General features: G+C 39.1%; 1 protein-coding gene across 1 annotated transcript in view; it reads right to left on the minus strand.

Annotated features, from left to right (window-relative positions):
* Window positions 1-6,000, minus strand: part of LRBA (LPS-responsive vesicle trafficking, beach and anchor containing) — a 144,480-nt gene that overhangs the window by 44,671 nt on the left and 93,809 nt on the right. The window lies entirely within an intron of this gene.

The following is a 6,000-nucleotide window of genomic DNA, read 5'->3' on the forward strand; positions in this document are numbered from 1 at the left end:
TATGCTGCTTTACAAACAGTACACATGGGTGTGCACACATGTATTCCAGACACAGCTACCACATGCTTTGAGCAAGAGACAGACTCTCACAGTTTCCTAAGAAACTTAGGCTGTTCATCATATCCTGCTTAAAAAGGGTTCTAGCTTTCAGCTAAAACAAACAAAATTAAAAATCTGCTTCATAAATTCTACAGTAACTCCTACATTTAAAGGTCACGTTAGATCTTGGTCCCCTCTGTTACAAGCTTGCTTAAGGATTCGGAGTGTTCATGATGTTCGTGATGCAGCACAGCCAAAGACTTCTGCTGTGCTCCGTAACTATTCAGCAAGATAAAAGGCGACAGTACAGGGGCTGGAGAAATTGCTGCTTCACATTAAAAAATCTGAACTTTGGAAGAAAATAGAGGCTTTGAACAACTCACCATAAAGCTGTTTTCTAGCCTCAGAATGGTTCTGAACAGATTTTATTTTAGACAGTGATCATCAAGTGTCAACTGAAATGGTCCTGATTTTTCTAGCCAAAATAAAATAAACAGCATTTCTGAAGGTGAGGAAAGAAGGTCCCTTCTCTTGACAGCTGCGTCAATCTGAAGCACACAGCCAAAAGAAGTGCTGGATATTGTCCAAAACCATGATGTAAAGAAACCCCAAATCCAGAATGTACTTCCTCTCTCTCTTCTGCTAAGTTGCCATGACCTTCTGATTCAAAAAACCCTTAGAATAGTTCAAGAGCAACAAACCAAAACATCGAGGTATTTAACATAATTACTTTATAGCTGCACATTGCTGCATTATGGATAATATAATCTTGGCTACTATGTTTGTCTTCCTTTTCAACATTGCAACTGATCAATGTTCCAGTGACAGGATTTGTTTTAGGAGATTCCATTTTCAGACCTTCTTCAAGGTATGAAAGTATGGCTCAATCATATACAGATTCATATTTACCACATACTGGAAAGCAAATTGAGATATTTGAAGCACCAACAGTGCCCATGTTTCTTTACATTCCAGAATTCCCACATTTTTCCTTCTTAGGAAAAATTAATAGTAATATGATATTTCCACGGAATATTTAGGTGGAAATGCAACTGCTTAAACAGAAATATCTGCCATTAACCATCCATGTTCCTTTGTGTTCTTATTTCAGAAGATTATTTAAATGCTAATATATGTAAAATGAATACAACTGGCAGAAAGAACATAGGAGACAGTGGAAAATCAAGATTAAATATTGTAGTAAATAAACTAAGTGGAAAACATTGAGTGTTTAGCACATTATTAAATCAGGTAAATTTGTCAGAGAAGTGTCTTGAAAATTAATGTGCTCGCAACTTATCTCAAGCAATAGGGCATTTGCTTTCCAAGAGTACACAGATAAGACAGTCCTTTTTTGTGCCTAAACTGATAAGCATTTCTTTAGAAGTTAAATATCACTACGTATGTAAATAAAATATTCATCAATAAGTGGCCTTACAGTATATTTCTTTAGATCCACAAAAATAATATATTTTTGAAAACATCGAATCACGCATTAATTTTAGCAGAATAACAACATATATTAACCAAACCTCACACATGGGTAGAGACGTGTCACATGGAAGAAAACCATCAATATATTTTACTCCTTAACGTCCACATTATCACACCATTTCTATTCACTCTCTTCTTTTTGGTTACATTTGTGTATTATAACATCCATTATCATAATATTGAGATACAGGAGAAACAAAATAAGCAAAACGTTCTTAGGGTGCATTTCAAGCAGACCTCAAGTACTGTGGTAAGAATGATAGTTTGGTTGCCTCATCTACATGACTAGAGTCAATGTTTGCCTTTTTATTTTAAAATCAAATATTTAAGGTTTAAAGTAGGAATTCACAGCACGTGAACTGATAAACGTAGGTCAGGCATAGTGCAAACTAGTCACCATAAATACATCTTAGCCAGAAGGTCAGTCTGGTATTAGTCCCAATTATGCTGAAGTGTAAGAAGCCTTCGTGTTGCAGACAATTATTCACTGCTGAATGAGCACAGACCACTGAGCTGAACACTGCCTTCCATCACAGACAAAGGCTTACACAATAATGATCTACTCTGCCAAATTCTGTAAGGATTTTCTTATTGAAAGCTATCTTGGTTTCAGATCACTGGTTCTTCTGTTTCAATATAAAGATACAAAATTTCTACAAATACTTCCTAAATTTTGAGTATATTTTCCTAATTTATTTTTTGTAAGTCAGCAAGTCTGCAACTAATTTTAAATATATTTCAAGATACAAATTTCACTTGGGTGCGAGTCAAATATTTCTCATGCAACATGGGCCAGGCCAAACTGATGACCTCAGTATAATTTAAAAATACTTCCATGAGCTCTAATTCCTCTTGACATACAGGAATTTATACAGATTTAATACTTGGCATTCCTTTTTTTAGCACTGAACAGTAACACAGGTGACAGTTTGTCTGTTTCCCTATGGGATAATGGTTTTAGTTCAAAAACAAAAGAAGTTAGTCTTATTCGAGGCTCCCAGAACAATGCCCACTGCAGGGCTCCTCTGAAGTGAGGAAAAGACCCATAAGGAGGATCAGAGACTTACTTTTACCTCTACTTTGTGAGCCAGGAAGTCAGCCTGCCCTGTCAGTGTCATTCTGTGTGCTTTGCCCTCTGTAGATAATACCCATTCTCTTATGTCCCCCTTGAAATACCCAAGGAGAAAGGAAGAATAAGTGACTCTCAAAATCATGAGATTTTGGGGGTGAGGCAGGACAAGGAAAAGAGATGATAGAAAGAACACAATCACTTTTGTAAGAGAACTTTAAAATCAGCTTGGCAGGGAGAAGACTTCAAATGGTTTGCTTCTTCAGCCCCTACAGAATGCAAATTGTTGGTGTGCCAAAAGACCTGAGCTCTCATTGCACCTTGATCTACAGATCTCTTATTTTCTGTCTCTACCTGTACCTGGTAGACTTAATCTTGTCAACAAGCTTATTCATTTTACATTTGAGACCAAAATCAATGCAGTCTAAAATGTATTCATTCCGTATTAAAAGAGGACTTTGACTAAGTTTAACTGAAATACCACAACCAACCATGACAAAAGCACACGCCCACCACACACTGACAAATGCACAAACATAGGCTGAGCCAAACCAAGCAGCGTATAGGCGATGTTCCAAAAAGATAAACAAGCTTATTAACATATCTGTTCTGTAAGTTACAGCTTCGCTGCCGAGTTAAGTTCTGTAGTATAAGACCATGATTTAGGAGCCTATATTCCTCTGAAAACTCAGCATCAGCTTCCAATAATGACATGATTATTGAATGTTTCCACAAAGAGCACTAGAAGCCAGGAAAGACCAAGGTCTTTAAAATTGTACAGTAAAAATGGCATGTGTTAGGTTATGGGTTTTATTACACTAACTGAAGAGAAATTTAATCTCTTTTTTATTCCTAAGCTTTTGTTATTTTTATTTCTGTTTTATTTAAATTTGCTTGCATTAGCCCCCCTCTTTTTCTACAAGGTTGCTACTAAATAAAAAACTGTTTTTAAAAACACTGAAATTGGAACATTAATTCATGTCCCTGTGGATCTTGGGAAAAAGCCAATGCAAGTCTTGGACTTTATCATGATAAACCCCTGGCACCCACTAATCACAAGATTGCATCTTCACATACGATAAGGGGAAGATTTTTGGCATGGGAATGAACACATACACCTAGTTGTTTGCAAAGGCTTGCAACCTAGCAGCCTTTCAGTAAGGTTTCACTCACATAGCTGTTACTGTATACTCTCCAGCTATGGCTGGGAAGTTGATAATCCTTAAGATATGAGGAGAGTTTTGATTTCTGACACAACATTCCTGAGATAAATGCAGGATCAGAGAGATGCTTTGAAATTCCCAGAGATACCCCACTGGTAAACTGCTACATGGGAACAGCTTTTAACAAAGGGTCTTTAAAAAGAAAAAGGAAAAACAAAGTTAAGTCATAGAACTTGTGTTTGCCATCAAACATTATATTAAATGTAAACCAGACACAGAAAATAACAGAGCATCCCAAAAGCCTGTTTTTCCAAACTTTTCCAATGTACTTTAGTATTTTTGCCTACCCCAGAGATAAGAGCTATTACATCCAACTCTGTTCTTGCAAAAATGCTTTTGTTTCCCTGGTACAATTCCTTCCTGCTGTTGCCTCTAGGTGTCATTTCAGAACATAAACTTGTATTTTAAACTGAGTCGCACTATGTAAAGATACAGCCACCTTCGAGTGGTCAGGAAACTTTCTTGTCTATATAAATTTAAATACAAATGTCTTCTTAAACTGATTTATTAGCTAGTTACCAACATGCCTTATCATATACCAACATACTTACCATAGATGCAAAATTGCACATGTCACTACCAGATGATAACTGACTTGAGGTAAGACTTCTGCATCATTAAGTACATTTTTGTACACCTGACATACCAAGAAAAGGAAGGGAACAAAAGATCAAGACACCTAGGATGGAGTCACTGACATACCAAGGTCACATACAACTGCTGAAAGACAAAGTATTTTATAGTAGTTCATCACCTTTTCCTCACATATTTAGCCCCACCCACTAAACACAGACAGTCATGAGAAACTAATGCCCACAAGTAATCACTGCGGATCAGTCTGGGTAGCTACATAAACCCCTACAAAACTCCTTGCCCGCTGCCCTTCCATTCACAAGCACGGTGCTGCCTACTGCTCCAGGCCATGCACCCTTTTCACTCTCCTTCACCAGACTAGCCTCCTTTCAGTGTCTGATACAGTAATGATGCCTCAAGGTTCAGTGAGAGGATGTGGAGAGTTGTGGGCACAAATGGCTGGCACTTGGAGGTGGGAAAAGGAGAGACTATTCCATCTGGGACAGTGCAGCACGGGGAAAGTAAAAGGGCAAAACAGCAAGTAGTTCAACGTTTCAGTGACTTGCCTGACAAAACACGCTGCAATTTAAGGATATTTTTTTTTTGTTATTTGAGCCACTTCATAACTACACAGGAAAAAATATAGGATCGCAAATGACTGAAGGGCTGCTACCAATACCCAGTATTCCATTGGTACACATGTTATCAAATTAAATAGCACAGTTTCCTTTGCAACAAAGGTTTTGGAGGCATAATCTACCTATGCCATGACTGCAAGTGCCCAAATACTTCCTGCGTAGTTAACCTGCTTTACACCAATTCAAATCAGATTTACATTGGCAGCACAAACCTTCAATTTCAGCAATAGCTAAAAAGTAATTCCGAAATGCAACACTCACTTCTGCGCCACATCTTCAGACGAATGTACTTTTGTGGTTCGAATCTCTACTGCTCAGCAACAGAAAATAAGAATTTCTTGAGGAAAAAGACGAGTCACAGACTAAAATAACTGCTCACTTTCACTTGCTGTAAAGGGCAATGATAGGCCTCAATGGGGAAGTGCTAAAAGCACTTGGGCAGCAGCAAGGAGAAAGGTGTCAAAAGTTCTCATTCAGTGACCTCTTCTCCCAGTTTCACCCCTCTGCCTCCATCCCACTGCTGCTCCCAAAACAACTCCTCCTGTTTAGCATCACAGTTCCCTTTGATAGCTCCAGTTCTCTTTAGTATCTTAATATCTTCATCAATGACCTGGATGAGGGGATCGAGTCCACCCTCAGTAAGTTTGCAGATGACACCAAGTTGGTCAGGAGTGTGGATCTGCCTGAGGGCAGGAAGGCTCTGCCGAGGGATGTGGACAGGCTGGATCGATGGGCCGAGGCCAACTGTGTGAGGTTCAACCAGGCCAAGTGCTGGGTCCTGCACTGGGGTCACAACAACCCCCTGCAATGCTACAGGCTTGGGGGTGAGTGGCTGGAAAGCTGCCCAGCAGAAAAAGACTGGGGGATGTGGGTTGACAGCAGCTGAACAGGAGCCAGCAGTGTGCCCAGGTGGCCAAGAGGCCAATGGTACCCTGGCCTGCATCAGGGACAGTGTGGCAAGCAG

This window comes from Eurypyga helias, unplaced genomic scaffold, assembly GCF_000690775.1.
Source record: "Eurypyga helias isolate BGI_N326 unplaced genomic scaffold, ASM69077v1 scaffold371, whole genome shotgun sequence".
Lineage (NCBI taxonomy): Eukaryota > Metazoa > Chordata > Aves > Eurypygiformes > Eurypygidae > Eurypyga > Eurypyga helias.